Consider the following 19,606-nt stretch of genomic DNA (forward strand, 5'->3'; position numbering starts at 1 on the left):
TTCATGATGTAAGAGCTTGGGCTCAAGCAGTTCATTTGAACCATCCATGTTGGGTGTGTCTGAAGTGATCTTAGACGTGCTCCTCCTGACTTTATTTCCCAGCACACTTATTCAAGCTGTGGGACGAAAGAATGGGGTCAGTCAGTCACTGTGACCATCTCTTGCAAAGGCAGATGAAAGCTCTCTCATATCTTTATTCACTTGGTCTGCAGGAGCAGAGCTTGCTGCCAATAGTGTGCCTATATATAATTACCAGCATTTAAAATGCCAGTAAAATACCTTTAAAAATCAATGTTCTGAGGCAGAAATGTGGTTATCAGGGTAGCAGTAGGCTTTTTTTTCCTTCAATTTTAATTTCTGCATGTTCAATTGCATTCGAGTTTACAGAGAACAGGGAATGGAGGGAATTAGTTCAGTCTATTTTTAAAATTTACATTTAACTCAAGGTCCTGAATTAATGTGGACTGCAAACTGTGTTTTAGAAGTTCACTGACCTTTTAAGCATAAGGGTATTTTCCTTTGCAACTATGCACTGAATCTAACTTCTCTCCTCTCCCAATCCCATTTTGCTTCAAAAACAGAAGGGTTAGGACCATGTGTTACGGAGAGATTTAGTGAGACTGCAGAAGATTTTTCACAGAAAGAAGTATAACTCTAGACACTGTGTTGAGAAATAAATGAGTAAATGTTGTAAAAATGACTGTCCACCTACTGTTCTTTAGTGAACAGAGCCTACACGATTACAGCTGAGCACCTGAAAATAACATTTGGGGGGTTGGGAGATGTATATATGCCTTCATTTTGTAACTTCTGTCTTTAACAATAAAAGTTGCTGCAGGACTTCATGATTATGCAAGTGGGTTTTTGAAGTTGCTGAGCTGATATGGGGAAACCTTCACAACTTCTGTTCAAATTAGACATCTTGTGAGGCTGATGTTTGCTAGCGGCTCCCCACAATGGTGCTACTATGCTCTAACGATGAGTAATTGTGCCATTATAAGGCAAAATCCAGAATATCTTCCTGAATTTCACAGCCTATTTAACAGGGAAAATCATTCAAATGGTCATAATTATCAGAAGACGTTTTCGCTCCTGTGGATGCTGGGAGCAGAGAACCTGTACGCTCGCTGCCGGCCTGGCTGTGTCTTTTGGAGCAGCAGCCTGATTGCACTTCCATTCTCGAGGGCCATTGTCAGGCTGTCTGTATTGATTTGCACTAAGGATGCATTGTGCGTACCAGAGGTTCCCTGCAGGATTCATGAACATATCATAGCTTCTAATCAATCCTATTCTTGTCCTGTCTGCAATTTCTGTGCAGCTTAACACCTCATTAGACACTGTTATGTGGGGGGCTTTTTTTCCTTCTTTTCTTACTATTTTTAAGGAACTGATCTGATCACCTGAACTATCTGGCCTAATAATTAGGTGTTGCCCATTAAGTTTGTTGTGACATACAATGAAACCTTGGATAAATGGCAAAGAAAGGTACATATATGATTACACCATTTAAGAGTTTTAAACACGGAGGCAGACACCTGCTGTATATAAAGAGAAAACGAGTATTTGTAGAGCTACAATATGGTGCTCGTACCCATGTGGTAGTATTAGAGGCAAGGAGGTGTTGAATAGTGAGTGCAACCAACATGGTTATCTTCAGGCTGAGGAAGTTAATAGTCCAGACCAGAGGGGAGACATTTCCTTTCTGAACTTTGACTCAAAAAGGGGGGAGCTAGGTTCCATAGATTTTGTGCTTCCAAGAATTTACAGGATGAACATTCGTGAACCACACATCTGTATCGTGGCTTCTTCATTGGCAGCTGAAACCAGTTTTTGTAAATATATGGATATATATAGGGTTTAATGAGAACTTTGGCACTTCATATTCCTTTGTTGTGTTTGTAGTTTATTTACCATGTGAATACACCTCAACATGTTTTTATTCTGACTGAAGAAAGAAGTAGCCAGTGTTTTAGGGTGTAATGCATCTTTCCTAAGTCCTAATACTGCATCTTTTTCACATTTCTTTTTTTTTTTTTCTTCATTTCTCTGTCTGCTAGGCTGTCACTAAATGCAGAAGGGTGAAGTACTTTTAAGTGCATGAATGGTATAAACATTACCATGGGGGCTCTGATGTGTAATTAAAAAGACACCAGGAAATGGGTTGCCAAATAGCTGGGCAAAGGCAGGAGCTTGAATTGGAACATGGCATTGATTGTTCTCCACAAGGTTTGCTATTTCTTCAGACAGGAGACCCCTCAAGCCCCTTCCGATTCTGAATGTACAGAATTGGAGCGAACCTTTATCAGAGTAAGTTTAAGGTGCTTTTCTGTCTTGTCTCTTCTTGAAAAGAGATCTACCCCTAAACATTGGCGATTGTGTATATGTTGAATTAGAGTAACCTCTGGTTTGGAGATTACAAAAACAATCTAAAATGACAAATTCTTTAAATTTGAAACAGCACAATGTGCAGTATAAGAGATTTTTAGTTTCATTTTCAGCATACACATTGGATGTGTTTCTTCACTAAAATTTAAAGCTGCTGCCTGCAAATTTATTGCCTTGGACATCTGCCTTAGAAGTCAGACAGCTATACTACAGGAACTGCAAAGTGGATTTAATGTGCTGAATAATGTGGTGCTGATTTCAGGTTTGAAAGTTTCATTTATCTTTTGCAAACTAAGGCAAATTATATAAATCTAAAATTTTGTTAGTTTCTGAGTTTTCCCTTCATTACCATGTTCACGCTAACATAGTAGTTTAGTTTTTCAAAAGATAACACTATCAAGTATCAAACCCGAACTTAGTAACTTGATTCTCCATAAAAAGTCTTGGAAAAGGCCAAATACAGGCAGTTTTATTTCATTTTCTTTTTTCTTTCTGAGCATGAGCTAAGCAGCTGCCTTACATCATCCAGTGTAATATGGATCAGGTTTGTACTTTACTCATTTAGAGGATTGCCAAAAACAAATAGAAACACTGAAAATGAAAAGCTCTGTATTCCCATACGATGACTCTTAAAATAAAATTAAAAAGCAAAATTCTGTAACTTCACTGGGGGTAATACACATAATGAAAATGCTCAAGTGGCTTTCTAGTAGATGCAAATAGCTGGAGACGTTGTTTAGAAAATTCATATAGTGAATAATGATAGGTCTACAAGTGAACCATGAATATAGATTTTAATATGATTACTTATATCATTTGGTTTTCGATGCAGTCGTAATAATGACTGGAGCTTACAGATTAATTCTGGTTTTCATATCTCTCTCTTCATCTTTGCATTGCTGTTTGGAATTAAATATATCATATCCAGAAAGATGCATATGTATCTTAATAAAATAAAAAAATCTGTGCAATTTCATGTAAGTTTTTCTGCATTGTACTTAACTTACAGAAATTGTCCAATGTGCATTTTTTTTGCAATTAAAAGCCCGAACTCATGTCATGGGATGTACACACATCTCACGTGTGCATGGTACTTCTTCCTCTGATTCTAAAAAAAAAAACTTCTTAGTGAAATTCTTATCTACCTGTTCAAATCCAAAAATGAGATTTTGATCTCAGTGCAGTCAGCAGAATTCCCGTAGAAGGTTGTTTTCCACCTTGTGTTTTTCAAAACTAGTGATTTCCATCTTTTTTTAGAGCTGAAATATCTAGATCATGTATGAATGAATATGTCACACGGCACAGATCCCAGGAGATTAGTGCAGAGACCAGATATTAGTAATTTCCTGCTAATATGAAACTCTTCCTTTATCATTTCTGTCCTTGAACAGTATGTATGTAGGGAAAGCCTTTCCCTCATATGCTGTGACAACTTCTGTTATTTGCACCTTTAATCTTAAAACAGGTGTGTTGTTTCCTCCCATAATTCTGTATTTAGCAGTGCTGTTGCTAATTCTGTTTAACTTCTCCCAGTTTCCTGGATGTTTCTATCTATGAACAGTGCAACTTTTTTTTTTTTTTTCCCTCAACTCTTGAAAGGAAAGAGGGAAACCTTAACTGTAAATCTTCAGCGCTGAATAATAAGTCTCTCCTAGATGAAGTCATCGACTCATTCACATGTTTTTCGAATTGCTCCTTGAGACTCCTACTGGATTTCAATTTTTCTTTTGGTAAATCCAAAAGTTTTTCTGGAATGTGAGATTTGCCTAACTGCCATATAACATTTTTTATATGTGCATAAGTGTCCTTCATCTCCTAATTTTTTTTGTTAAATGGGGTACCATTTACCATGAAGTAAAAGTAATATAAATAAGTAATGTGTATTCCAGTTGTGCCAAGGCTCTGAATTCATGCAGTATTAATGAAGGTTTTGATTAATACTTCCACATAAAACTAAAGGAGACAGAATAAAGCCTTTTCTATTAGCATCCCCACCCTTGTCTCTGCATTTTAATGAAAGCTTTGTTAATATTTAAAACACATTTAAAGCCTCGAGTGCATAGGAAAGCTACGTAGTGAAAAAAAGATATGGACATTTTATTAAACAGAGCTATTTGAACAAAAGGATAAATGTCAGGCTAATAATGCCAATGACAAATTCTGCAACTTGCAACATAATTGAAGATTTTAAAATGTATTTTGCACTTTCATCCTACACCAAAAGGAAAAAAGTGTCACTGGGCAAGCACTATGCTTATATTTAGATGCTTACAACAAATCACTGCTGACTTATTCACAAACACTTAATTTAAATAGTATATCTTTTGTTAAATATTGTAATACAGAACTTGTAGGCTCCTGAAGTGCCACTGGACTACAATGAATCGAGTAATGTGTTCCTGCTAACTGAATGAAGTATTTTAATAAGCAAGCCTGATTCATTTAGACATTTCCATTCATTAGACGAGAGTATTATGCTGCATGAGAAGGAACAATGCTGAATATGCTTTTGATCACAATTTTTCTAACAGATTAACTCAGTTCTTAGGTGAAAAATAATAATGCCTTCAGCCCTGATGCTTAGTGGGAAAAATCCTTGGAAACCAGTCGGGTAGAAAAAGGAAAATATTTTGCTTACTGTTCGGTGCATCCAGTCACAGTATGCTCTAAACTACTTGGACTTGTGTTTAAAGAAACGTGTCTGCATTTAACAGCCAGAAGCCAACCCCTTCATTCAGTAAGGTCACACGGAGCTGTAAAGTAGAGTGCATCATGTTGTGTTCTGATTTTGAATTGCAGTCTGCTTAGTGCACTCATTTAATACATTCAGATGAGTCAAAGCTCTGCTCTAAAGTGCATCTAGTACAAAGAACTTTGCCCTATAAAAAATGATAAAGTTAGATGGCCTTGCAAGGTCCCTTTCATTTTCTTCTTCAACTATTTCTTCTTTACCTCCCTCAATGCTTAGGTAGGGAATAATCTTTCTATCTCTTTCTTTTTCTTCTGGTTACTGACAACCTGGCCTCTTCCTTTTCCCTATTTCCTGGATGTGAGTTCCGACTATTTGACATGGGTAGAAGAAAGGTAGGAGAAATTTGTCTCTGTGGATACCATAGTCCCAAGTTCACTTGATCTATGCACTGTGTCTTGCTTGTTCCATGCTTATTATAGATAAAATAATAATAAATTATAATAATAAAAAAAACCTACAAATCTGTGGACACTGCTAGAGATTTCTGATTTTTTTTCTTACAGGTCAAAAACTGTATGTTTTGTCCTCTGGATGTAAAATGACAGAATTGTTTTACCCAGTGAAGATTGATCTAACAAGGCATTGATTTCAGTTGATATTGGCTTTCTGTAGTTCTTCTAAAATATATTAAAAAAAAAAAAAAATCAGGCCTATGTTATGAAAATTTGAATACCTGGAACTGCAAGCACTCTAAATCTGTGGTCCTGTTTCTTTAAGCACAGGTCTTTGGCTTCTCACATTCGTCAAATGTGTATTAATACATGCGTATGTGTGTATGGATTGACACTTAGGTTCATGTAAATTTTCACTGAAACCGATTTGAGACACTGTGTTGTGTTTTATTTGTTTGTTTGTTTTTGTTTTTTTTTGGCCCCTAATTCTTAATGTTAACACTGAGCTGTAGCAAAGCACATCAGAAATGCTATAGTATTTGAAGAAGTAGGTGTGTAACACTACTCCTTTTCACACATCCTCGTTCTTTTGTTTATCTTCAGTGGTTTCATTTCAGTGGTTGAAATCCATGAAAGTACTCATATAAGTAATAATTGCAATATTTAGCTACAGGCATTTACCACCATATTTCTGAATGAGTAGAGTCAAATGCTTTAAATCACAATCCTAGAAACTTTATTTTGATGGAAATTGGAATATAGTTATCAACTATACTCCCTTAGCTTTTTCAAAGGTCTTCATTGTTTGTAATTGTTTTTAATATGTTATGAAAATTGAAATTCCCCAGGGCCTAATTTCTTAATATATCGTTTAATCTTATCTTATTCTCCCCTGTTCTTTACTCATCCACCCTCAATGCTCTTCTCTGGTGTGTCTGGCTGTGTGCACAAACACACATTTGTGGTCAGTTTTGTTTCACCAAGTAATCGTTGTCCTACCACTAATAATAACAGCTCCTGAACACTGGTAATCACTTGTTAACTGTGGGAGAAGATAATACAGTGCAATTGTTTTTACTATTAAATATTCAGAAGATAATCTACATAATGGGATGGTATAGATTGTTTCTGTATCAGAAAACTATAGCAAGGAGAGAGGGTACCAGCTAGGCAGAAAATACTCTCAAGCTCCACCAGGTGCATGCTCTGCTCCCCAGAAAAAGAAAGGTTTCTGACAGCAGTGCCTAGAAGAGTCTAAGGAAGAGGGTGAAGAATGCTGCAGGTGCCACTCTAGCTTTGTCCACAAATCTTGAACTGACATCCAAAAATACATAAAGTGTTAGCTGAAAAGAAAGTCAGGTGCTTGGCAGCCACTCCAGAATAGGATTAAGCAAGGTCCTTTGTGGCAAGAGAAGGATGGTAACCTCAACATGGGGAGGGGAGAAACATGTCAAACCTAGATTTATAATGCTGCAGCCAAGGTTACTGCCTGCTATCTCTTTGGGTTGGGTTGTTGTGAAGTGGGAAACAGAGGGCTAGCCCCAACTTTTTGCAACATTTTTGATGGTTGTTTTCAGCCTCTGGCATGGTGGAATGGGGCAACCTGCCCTGCTTGTTGTAGCACTCAGTATGATTTCATCCTTGGCTACTGGTCCTAGGGCATCCTGATGCTGTGCACTTAAATTCAACATTGTCTTGATATCAAATTGCTACCTACATTTCCTTTTTTGTGTTTGTTTGTGTGTTTATATTACTGTACATCTGACTCTTGTGTCATCTTCCTTTTATGTTATCTTTCTCCATCTCAGCTGTGGTCTGATTTACTTTGTGTTTCATTCTGAGTCATCTTTTTCTGTAGAAGGAACTATCTGCGCTGCATGGCATTTAAGGCTAGTCATGAAATCATGGTGTTTCCTTCTCCATTGAAGTCAAAAGTGGTAGTTTTATAATCCTCTTTTTGGGTTGCTGTTAAATATCTTACATTGCCTGTTTACTGTGAAAGCACTTTTATTTGTCTGAGTGTAGATGAAGAACTGTATATATTTTCCTTAAATAGTTCTGGGTGAAAGCAGTTCGCTGTGAGACAGAACTGCAGTCCTGTAAACGTGTCTTAGGTTCATTGCTACTATAAATGTAAAATCTGTCTTTTTACAGTACTTAGAGTATTTTCTGTCTGAGACTCCACAAATATTTACACCGATTAAATAAGACAGACTAAATCCAAGAATTACACAAACATTTTCTTTGTGCATTGGGATTTTATGTTAGAGATGGATGGCTAAAGACATTGGCACTGTGAGAGTTTCTTTCAGCCTGTGGGTAAAACCTAGTTCTGTTCCTGGTGCAAAAAATGTAACCTTTTTGATAACCTCTAGCAGCCTGTGCAGAAGAGGCTGATGTTGTCCACCCATTAAAAATAAAAAACATATATATTTTTTTACATCTGGTTGGTACTCTGAAGCAATTAGTGTTGAAAAGTAAGATGCAAACATCAGGAGAAAAGTAACTCGATACAGTTAAAAAAAAAAAAAAAAAAAGTATGCATATGAAAATTTGGTGCTGAGAATCTAGTACTTTTAACTCTCTCCAAACAACAGTATATGAAGACCCAACTTTCCATTTCCTTTGCATTTTCTTCATGTATCTCCCACCCAAGCCCAAAGCTGACTCCTTGTATTCCAACTGGGAGAACTGCGTGCCCCTTGACTTAATCCAAGTTACCTATCAGCACTGTTTTACTGTTATAGGCCTGTTTGATTAGATCATCAACTTGGAAATGCCAGGATTTCTGGTTCTGGCTAGAATTATGGTGATTTGTTTGTTTGTGTGTTGTGGTTTTTTTCAAGGACAGGGCAATTAAAAAAAATAGAGAAAAGTTGGGAGAAGAAGGTAAGGTCAGTGCTTACTTATGAAAAAGATAAATCAGTAGAATGAACAGAAAACTGAACTTCCACTTACCATCATCCAGGTAAACTCACTTTGAGAAGGGAAAGAAAAGGGGATTGTTGGTGCTGACACCCAGTCATATATACAGTAGATTTTATCTACTTCAGGATCTTTTCAGAAATCAAATAAAAGATAGAGCTAACTAAATTTCACCATCCACAATCAAATTGGGCAACATTTAACCTAACATTACTTTTTGAGGGGAAAAAAAAAAAAAGAGAGATGTCTCTATAAAATTAATAATTCTGAGACCCTGTTAGCTACCGTACCGATCAATTGAAAATAAATGTCAGTGACTTTCCTCTGAAGGTATCTAGCAGGAGTAGGTACCTCAACAGTGTCAATTAAATTGTCTCCCTTCCTATTTCTGTTATTTTCATCTGTGTGTGTCATGATTTTGTGCTCTGCTTCCTTATGTGATGATCAAAAAACTGGGGTGGTGAAATGTGTGATGTAACCAAGGAACCAAGGAATTTTTTCCTACATTATTTTTCTTTTCTACGTTATTTTTCTTCCCTCTAAGTAATTTGCACTTACCAGAGAATGAGTTAACTGAATGAGTTAACTGAACATGGTCTGAACTTTTGGGTAGACCTGTGCGGTGTCAAGAGTTGGACTTGATGATCCTTAAGGGTCCCTTCCAACTCAGGATATTCTATGATTCTATGATTCTATGAATTACATGATAACCTGGGCAGGGTAGGCAAGGTATGTAATTTTATTTTTTTCATTCACTAGAAAATTTAGTAGTACAGAGTTTTCCTAAAGTATATGTTGGCCAGTAAATATTTTTATAAAAGTTTACTTATTTGTTTATTAGAAGAAGAATCAGACTTTTCATTTTTATTGTTCAGTCACTTGATACTGAAACTTGAGTATCAAGGGAGTGTATGCATTGCAGAAGCATCAAGGGCCCCTTTATCTGAGTTCTGTGAAACTTGTCTTGGAAAATGGAAATGTTGCATTAGGTATTTTTTTGTCTCTTTTTGCTGGTTGTTCAAAACAAACAAAAAAGTGTCTTGGCTCATGAAAATACCCTGGGATGATAGCAGGAATAATAAGTGATACAGAGATTTGACAGCTTGCAAAATATATGTATGACTGCAAAATATATGTTATGTGGCCACATGGCCTGAAGTCTACATGAAAGAACATGAATTTGGTATGTGTTGCCTACTATGGCAGCACTGTAACAAGTTTTGAAAGAAATAAAAATTCACTTAATGAGCAATAAAATAATATGAAAAAAAAAAAAAAAAAAACATTTTTAATGATCTCCAGAATTGTGTCTTTATATCCTTACAATGTGTTAGCACAGCCACGGCTCATTGAAAGTTCTAGCTCCATCCTCTTTGATATTTCTGTTCCTTTGTTGTTGTTGTTTAAATGCTCTTAACATTTACCCAAATGAAGAGAATGTGGCTTAAAAATCCCTGTTTGAAATTCTGCAACCCTGTGGCTCCATATGTAAAAGGAGTCCCCTGGAGAGATGTGCAGCAACCTGGAGAAACTAAGTACTATTAATGGAGGGGAGGACAAAAATGGGAGAGAAGGTTAAACAGGGAAAGAGATTTTCCCTAGACAACTCAACCTATTCTATTTAAAAGAAACCAAGCTTTTATTTATTTATTTTTTAAACTGCCTTTGAGCTTTTAAGTTTGATTTAACATTGTTTCAGTGAGGCAGACATTATTTTGGGTTATATACTTAATGTTTTATAGTTTGTGAAGGCACAAGGCTATCTATGGAGATTATACATTTCAAGTATAGATGTTAGGAAGGAAATGTGTACAGGGTCAGATTCAGGTAAAGATTTTAGGCCAGGCTTAATTTCATCCTTATTAAAAATAATAATAGAGCAAGAAAGGATGTAGTTATTTAAAATAAGTTCAAGTTGCAGCAGGACTAAGCAGGTTCATATGGTATGTGCTATCCTGCATAAAAACAGTTTCCTAAATGAGACTGATGGATGAGGTTTGAATATTGGTGACATTCTTTTGGCAACGCTCTGTGAACTGATGTGGCATTTAGATCTGCCAGTTTTGTAGGACAAGAACTGCTGTACAAAGTCAGACTAAAAATTGACCTGACCTGTTTCTAGCAATGGCAGTAGTAAGTGCTAAAGAAAAGTACTAGAATAAACTTGGTATTTCTTTCTACATTCTTTGTGCTCTGTAGATATTTCAAACAACTGTGTGGGGCTTTGATTTTTGGAGCATGATATTAAAATCTGTCATTACTTCATGAGAGGGAACAATATCATGCAAGATCTTGAGTGCAGATATGAGTGATTTCTTTGATGCACCATGTCTCTGTAGGAACTGATAGAATTAAACATGAGCATTGGGATTAGCCACAAACTTTCAGTTTTAGGCATATTCACTTATTACTTTGTGAGCTTCGTGATGGTCTCTATAGAACTCCAACAAATCCACACAGGATGTCACAAACAGATCCCAGAGTCCAGGTATTTTACTGATCTCCTTTAAATTCACTGCTGCCTTCTGAAAGCAACTGTGCATTTCCCATTCAACAGACAAGTCTTCAAATCCATCCTTCTCATACTCTAAGAGGATGTTCTGCTTAGACCGGCTATAGTAGTACAGCAGTCCCCCGTAAGCCTGAATCAGTTCCATCTCTTTATCCTGAACAGTTGTTTGTTCTCCAAACCTTCAGCTTTTTGCCAGGGACAGGTTTTGGTAGGCTTCACCTAAACCTTCAAGTACCTTTTTACTCCTAAAGTTTTCATCTATGAAAGAGTTGAACTCTTATGCTGCTATGTGAATAGTTGCACAGAATTTCTGTTCCTATTCTCCAAACAATCTCTGACGGACCCACGTATTCTGTAGAAAAGTCTTTCTCTAGTGCCTCAGTGTAGAAGGTCAGAAACTCTGCAGCTCTTTTCCACTGCTTCTGTAGTGTGGCATCCAGAATGTAATTTAAACATGCTTCCTTGCTCTTCGTGACGCTTAATTTGTGTTCATGGAAAGATGGGGCTCAGTAGAAGTGCTGTGGCAGGCAGGACTGGTGCAGGGCCTGCAGCAGGGCATTCCCCGCCTTAGCCAAGGAGAGCTGTCCATGGCCGCATGGGGAGCGGCCGGCGCAGCAGCCGTTACTGGGGGCCTAGCGGTAGCACGGCCACTACAACCCTCGCTGCCTGAGGGTGGCCGCCATTTTGACCGTGGCGGGGAGCGGGGCCACCTGGACACGTTCCTGTGTGACATGATTTAGGTATTCCTGCTCTGGCAGGGGGATTGGACTAGATGTTCTTTCAAGGTCCCTTCCAATCCCTAATGTTCTGTGATTCTTATTTACGCTTATTTACCTGTTTTATTGTTGGTAAATGACATTACAAGTAGTCAGGTGACATTAAGAGTATGGAAAAGATTTTTTTTTTTTTTCTGGAAGATGTTACTTGTCTGTTTTTAACCTCATTAGCATGATATAAGTTGAACATTCTCTTGTGAAACAGCACTGACTAATGAACTACTTTATTTTTAATTTTGATTTCAGCAATGGCTTTTGACTCAGATAAGTGTTAATACTGCTATGATAATACTAATACTTCTAGGTTACCATTTTCTAATCCTCCCAGTCTGATCATTTTTTTGCCTTAGTCTTCACTGGCAATGACTATAGCCACATAGCCCAAGTCCCAAATGGCAAAGGCAGTGACTGAAAGATGAAGAACTGCCCACTGTAGGAGAACATCAGGTTCAAGACCAGCTAAGTAACCTAAAGGTGTGCAGTGTTGGGACTGGCACTGTTTAATATCTTTGTCAGTGACAGACTCGGAATCAAGTGTTCCCTCAGCAAGTTTGCTGATGACACCAAGCAGTGTGGTGCAGTTGACATTCTGGAAGGAAGGGATGGGATGCCATCCAGAGGGACCTTGACAGGCTTGAGAGGTGGGCCTGTGAGAACCTTGTGAGGTTCAACAAGGCCAAGTGCAAGGTTCTGCAACTGGGCTGGGACAACCCCAAGCACAAATACAGGCTGGGTAGAGAATAGATTGAAAACAACCCTGCAGAGGAAGGACTTGGGGGCATCAGTGGATAAACTCAGCATGAGCCATCAATGTGTGCTTGCAGCCCAGAAAGCCAACCATATCCTGGGCCGCATCAAAATAAGCATGGCCAGGCGGGCAAGGGAGGTGATTCTTGCCCTCTGCTCTGCTCTCATGAGACCCTCCTGGAGTGCTGCATTCAGCTCTGGGGCCCCCAGCACAAGAAGGACATAGACCTATCAGAGCAAATCCAGACAGAGGAAGACCATGAGGATGACCAAGGGACTGGAGCACCTCTCCTATGAAGACAGGCTGAGGGAGTTGGGGTTGTTCAGCCTGGAAAAGGGAAGGCTCTGGGGAGACCTTATAGTGGTCTTCCAGTACCTAAAGGGTGCCTACAGGAAAGCAGGAGAGTAGTGATAGGACAAGGAGTAATGACTTAAACTAAAAGAGGGTAGGTTTAGATTAGATATAATGAATAAATTCTTTACTGTGAGGGTGAGGCACTGGCACAGGTTGCCCAGAGAAGCTATGGATGCCCCATCCCTGGAAGTGTTCAAGGCCAGTTTGGATTGCGCTTTGGAAATCCTGGTCTAGTGGAAAGAGTCCCTGCTTACGGCAGGGGAGTTGGAACTAGATGATCTTTAAGGTCCCTTCTAACCCAAACCATTATGATACTATGAGAAGCGCTTGAGTCTTTCCACACTTTAAGTGCAGATTAAAAGACATCCGTGGCATTTTAGTAGAAGCCAAGTCTAACCACTGCTTTTGGCATGGATGGAGAGATTGTGTCTAACAGGAAACAGGAAATGAAGGAAAAAAGAAGGGATATAAAGAATGAATGAAAGACAGACCTGAAGTGGATAGAAATAATATTGGCATATTAGAAAAGAACTCAGGATAAACAAAAGAAAGCAAAATCAATCAAGACTGTGTGCTTAACTAAGTTAACTAATTCACCAATCATGTCAGTGTTCCAAATACAAGGGTTTAGAGTAGTTATTAAAACAGAACAGACATTTGTAAGCTTTATTTTAAGATGAATTCTAGAAAACTAATTGCCTAGCTTTAAGAAGTTTATGAATGTAAACTTGTATCACAGGATATATTTATCACGTAATAGTATCAATTGTTTTCCTTAGAAACTTTATTATAAACAGATTGTTTTGGAGAAAAATTATTAGAAAACATTACCAAAAGCATTTCACAACATGTACGTTGTAATTAGGATGGATTTCAGTTAGTCAACTGATAATCCTGATGTCAATGTTTATTAGGTCAGAAGAAAATGAAAACAAAATAAATTCAAGTGTTTTAAGGAGAAGGTGAAATGAAGATGGAAGTGAAATGCAGTTACTCATTTTCTGCATCTGATAATTTTATTTTGGTAGTTTTCAGATGAAATGATATAATTCAGTATTGTGTCTGAGAAAACACTTTTAAACATGTCTTTTCTGAAAAATATAGTATGCCTATAGCCTGCATTATGATCTTATGACACACCTTGAAAAGGATTTAGCACCCCCGGTTTTAAAGATGCTTTAAGACTTTTCAAATCCTTAAAAGCAGAGTCTGCAGATCAAGACCATTGCTATCAATGCTGGAAATAAATCAGAGAATCTGGATTTATACCTGAAACTCCCAGGAGGGGAAGTTCTCCCAAGAAAAGCTTCATGTGACAGGCTTAAGCTCCATAATGTTTTCTACATTCAGATATAAATCCATTTATAATGAAGAGGAGAAAAGGTAACAGTAGTTTTAATATCAGATTTCCCTTATAAAATCACATTTTATCTACACACAGTTCCAATTGTAAAAAAATACCACTCCCTGAAAATTCAGGAAAGCTGATTTCTAATAGATATCCTAGCATTTCATTTTAACTCTTAATATTACTCATTATTCTGAACCAGATCAAGGAATACATCAAAGAAATTGTTGAAAAGAAAGCATCACATGATGTGCATTATCCCAGAACTGTTCACAACAGTAGTCTTTATTTTAAGCCTTCAGTCCCACCACTACAAGAAGATCACTGCTACAAGTAAGGGTTGGTAGGATCAAGTCCTATTATTATTCTAGAACAGAAATTGCTCAGTCTTTGTGAAATTAACACCCATATTGACAAATTATACAGAGCTGGAAAGCTGCATCTAATTTGCATATAAACTGTCTTTACTTTTTCAAGCAAAATAAATACTTCTAGGGTCAGGCACTGTCATGCTGGAAATTGTCACAGCTCCCGTCCCGATTTACATCACTGAGAATTTGCTCCACTGCCAAAAACAGAGTTGAATGAATGAATGAACTTAACTCTTATCTGAGTTCATTTAGTAATGACATGTCCACAGTTCGTGAACTAATCCTTCAACTCCAGGGTAGCCAGGGGCACTCTTGTAGACAACATTTTTAGCCCCTCCACTGCAGGATTTTCTTCAAAAGTGTGCAGTTAAAAGTGCTTTCACTTCTCTTGACAACCTGCCTATCTGTTTTATTATTGTCATTGCTTTCCCTCAGGCTCTGCCAAGAAGTTTGCACTTGCAGCTTGATCAAATTACATGCTTTCCCTTGATGTGAACATGTAAAACACCATTGTGCCTGGTTCAGGAAATGACAACAAATTACAGAATGTCCTTTATTTACGTCACTGATCTGAATCCAGTCCAAGCCACTAGCAACTGACTGTCATTCCTAAATAACCCCTGTGAGATGGGAGAGAGTCTTAATCATTTTATTTTTATAAACAAAGTATTTCTTCAACATGAACAAGAAAAGCCTAAAAATTCACATATGGTGTAGCTGAGCTGCAGCTGAGCTTCACTGGAAAGGGAAAATATTTCCAACAGATGTTGAACTGTAAAGCAGCACTTGATTGACAGCAGCATCTTGAAATGATTGAGGAACAGAGGCTGCTCCTCCTTGTATTTTAATTCACCAAATGGGAGCTTCTAGTTCTTCTCACAGTCACCATTATGATAATAATATTAGTACTGATTAGATATCTAAACACAACAGCAATAATCACAGTAATAATACCACATAACAAATAGCAAAGGTAGTAATTTACATTAAAAGTACTATTACCAATTACCTCTAATAATGAGAATTTGAGGAATATCTCAACAAACCTATGCCACTAATACTCTTCTCCAGCAGCTTTTAGAAGCTCGAAAAGAAGAGAAATAAAACCAGCAAATCTTGGTGGCTTTTTCTGTCAGGCTTTGAAGTAAGACTCTCAAGTCTAATCACGCACATCAGCTGTGCCTTAAAATTATAGATAAGATGGAGTTTGAGATTATCTTTGAACGATTTAGTGTTCCCATATCAAAAAAACAAGCAAACTTTCCTTTGGGCAAGTAAAGCCATGTTCTGCTTTGCTCAGGTTTCATGTTTTTGCTATTTGTGATATCAAAATTCTTGCATTACTTCTTACTTTATGCCAGGTCATGAATTTTGTCTGTCTTTTACATAGTGATCCCTGAATTTCTCTTCATCAGTAGTATTATTTTTAAGGTATGGTATTATTGTTATTTGGAGGGCAGAGTTTAGTTGTTATCATTCTGTTAAAATAGAGCTGCTGTCCAAAATTCTTGAAGATGGATGTGGTTTCACATTAAAATTAATCAACCTGATAAGATTAATAATCTTTGATGATCACATAAAATTTTCCCAGGTAATTCATTATGTAAATGAAATATTTAATACTGGATCATTATTTCTTTGAATGCATACCATCTGGGCTATCATATATGATAATTGATCGTAATCTTGCAAAGAAGGGTATCAGAGTTTTTGCCAAAATTAGAACTCTCTGGAAACTTTCAGAAATCTCTTCGGCCTCTATAGCAATTTATGAAGTATATTTTAAATACAGATAGAATAGATGCTAACTTATGTAGCTCACAATTTGTAAATTAAACTCATATACATCATAGTTCAGTATCTGTGACTGCAATATTTCTTTTGCAATTCCTGTCTGATTTACCCTTAAAAAAATATTGTTTCATTATTTAATATGATGCTTAAACTAATTCATATTACTGATAAGCTTTTGTGTTATCTGATAAATCAGCATTCAGAGTAGGAAGCATTTCACTTGGCCATGCTTGTGCTATCAGATTGTTGACAAAGAAAATTAAATGTGCTATTCTCATTAACAGCAGTGGGAACTGAATTTACAAAACTGAGATGAGAAATCTCTTGCATTAGCTCTGCAGGCCAGCTCACATCTATTGCTAATAGAAGTCTACCTGTGTTATATACCAGCTTTCAGTCGCTCTTCAAAGTAATCTGGCATTTAACTTGTGTTTTCCATAGCATCAACTGCCTGTCAGCACATAATAAACTATGCAATTTTGAGAGCCATAGGGTTGAAAGGAAAATATCATAAAATAGGATGTGTGATGTAGTATTGAGTGCTATATGCAGTGCATGTGAATAGAATTTGTGTGAGTGTTTACTTAACTCATCTTCATGGGAAATAATTTGTACTGTAGGGTAGCAAGGTCAGTCTTACAGCTGTTGAGGTACATAGGAAGCGCAGGACTACTCAGACACTAGGGGATCAGCTCAGGACTGATTTTATTGATTAAGGGAGTTACATGAAATGTTGCAAACTTCTAAAAAGGCAGAAGGTCCGGAATCAAAGTTGTGCTTTGGAGCATCATTCTGAACTGTTCCATTTGAAATTTAGTCCTGCATTTTTCTAACCAAATGCTTTTGTCACTGAAGTATTCATAAAATTTTATTTATTTTAAGCTGTGATAGGTACTTATAAAGCTATAGTAGTGGCATCCTAAGGAGATAGGGTAGCTAATCTATCCCAGTTTAGAGAATGGGAGCTCAGACATGAAGTTGAAAGCCAAATTGTTGGAATGCCTTGATATTCCTTTGATACAAACCAAAATGATGTAATTGTTAGGAGTGGACAACAGGGACTGCTTAGTCTATCTTTGGCAGTAAGACTGCTTTGTGTCAGACAGCATTAAAAGATGCTTTTAAGAAAAAATAATAGTCTTCTGTTTGTGTTTTTTATTTTATTTTATTTATTTTGTTGTTGGTTTTAATCTTGTCTTTACCAAGTTGACCTAACTGAGTTGTGTTTGAATAACAGAATTGTTTAGGTTGGAAAAGACCTCTAAGATCTTGAAGTCCAACCCTTAATCTAGCACTGCCAAGTCTACTACTAAACCATGTCCCTAAGCACCACATCTAAATATCTACCAGCTTGGGGGGCTGGGTACACAGAGAACAACTGGTCTTATACTAAAGGCTGAGGTAAAGTCATTAAATACCTCAGTCTTTTCCTCATCTTTTGTCACTATGGTTCCCCCCCATATCCAATACAAGATGGAGATTCTCCTTAGTCTTCCTTTTCTTGTTTATGTATTTCTAAAAACATTTTGTCTTGTCTTTAGCAGCAATAGCCAGGTTAAGCTCAGGCTGGGATTTGGGCCTTCTAATGTTCTCTCTGCAGAGCCTCATGACATCTTTGTAGTCCTTCCGAGTGGCCTGCTACTTCTTCCAAAGGTCATAAACCCTCTTTTTCTTCCTGAGCTCTAGCCACAGCATTCTGTTCAGCCAGGCTGGTCTTCATCCATGCTGGCTCATCTTTCAGCACATGGGAGCAGCTTGCTGCTGTGCCTTTAGGATTTCTTTCTTGAAGAGCATCTAGCCTTCCTGGACTCTTTTGTCCTTCAGGGCTGCCTCGCAAGGGACGCTGCCAACCAGTCTCCTTAATAGGCCAAAGTCTGCCCTCCAGAAGTACAAAATGGTAGTTCTGCTATCCCCACTCCCTACTTTTCCAAGAAACAAAAGCTCTTATTAATAAGTGATTGCTGTGCCCAAGAAGACCTCCAACCTTTGCACCAGCCACAAGTCATTCTCCGTTCACAAGAAAAAGGTCCAGCAAGGCACATTACCTAGTAGGTTCACTCACCAGCTGCATCAGGAAATTAAATTCTGCATAATCCAGAAACGTCCTAGATTGTTTCCTCTCTTCTGTGTTGTATTTCCAGGAGGCATCTGATAAGTCCACCAGAACAAGGGCTAGCAATTGTGAGACTTCTTCTGGCTGGTTATAGAATATTTTGTCTGCCTTTTCATCCTGGCTAGGCAGTCTATAGCAAACTCCCATGATATCTGTCTCATTGGCCTTCCCCCTGATTCTTACCCATAAATACTCAACCCTGCTGTCGCCTTTATTAAGCTCTAGACAATAAAAACACTCTGACATACAGGGCTATCACACTGCCTCTCATTCCTAGCTTATCCCTTCTGACGAGTTTATAGACATCCATTGCAGCACTCCAGTCATGTGAGTCATCCCACCATGTTAGAAAATCACTCAGAGTGATAAGAGCCCTGTGAAAGAATTGTTGGAATTTTGTCTATACTGTGCTATGGTTCTTGCCAGCACTGATGATGGGCAATTGAATTGCTCTTCTCACATGAACTCTGCATCAGGATAGAGTTGTGGCACTTATATTCCTCCTGGATGCATAGGTTTAAAAAGCAAGATAAAAGGAAATTCAATCATCTCATCACAGCTGTCAACATCTTACCTTTGACTATATATATATTTTAAGTAGTTCATTATATTCCTGTGGTTTCAAAAGTGGGAGTGAGGAGTGGAAAGAGAGCTGCGATTCTTTAATGTGACATTGATGATAACATTCCCTTTAAAGTTTAGGACGGGTCATAAAAAGGCAAACTATGATCAAAGGAGATAATGAAGGTTTATGAAAAGTTACTGAATTTTCATTGAGTTAATTGGATACAGAACTGCTTGGCTAGGACCTTGTCTATCTTTTGTGTCTTTCCTTGATTTTTTTGTGCTTGATGTGGGGCAGTGGGAAGCTCTTAATCACCCGAAGTTTTTCTAGCAGGGATCTCATAGGGCACTATAGGCATTGCAAGTGAAGAATCTTCTGTGCTACAGAAGAGGCTTCACATTCATCTTAGCTGTATATTAAAGACAGGTGACAGTAGCTTCATTACAGGAAAAATCCTAACTCTGCTATCAATTTCCACTTCATATGTCCAGCTTCCTTGTGCTTATGGGCTTTGCTGAATTCATGTAATTGGAAGGGGGGAAAGAGACCACTGTAAACTGTGTTAACTTAG

At 37.7% G+C, this 19,606-nt stretch overlaps 1 protein-coding gene and 1 pseudogene across 5 annotated transcripts in view; one reads left to right on the forward strand and one right to left on the reverse strand.

Moving 5' to 3' along the window:
* Positions 1–19,606, forward strand: part of GRID2 (glutamate ionotropic receptor delta type subunit 2) — a 781,470-nt gene that overhangs the window by 596,899 nt on the left and 164,965 nt on the right. The gene's annotated exons all lie outside the window — the stretch shown is intronic.
* On the reverse strand, positions 10,659–18,617 carry LOC137856576 (TATA box-binding protein-associated factor RNA polymerase I subunit A-like; annotated as a pseudogene).

The sequence above is a fragment of the Anas acuta genome, chromosome 4 (genome assembly GCF_963932015.1).
Source record: "Anas acuta chromosome 4, bAnaAcu1.1, whole genome shotgun sequence".
Lineage (NCBI taxonomy): Eukaryota > Metazoa > Chordata > Aves > Anseriformes > Anatidae > Anas > Anas acuta.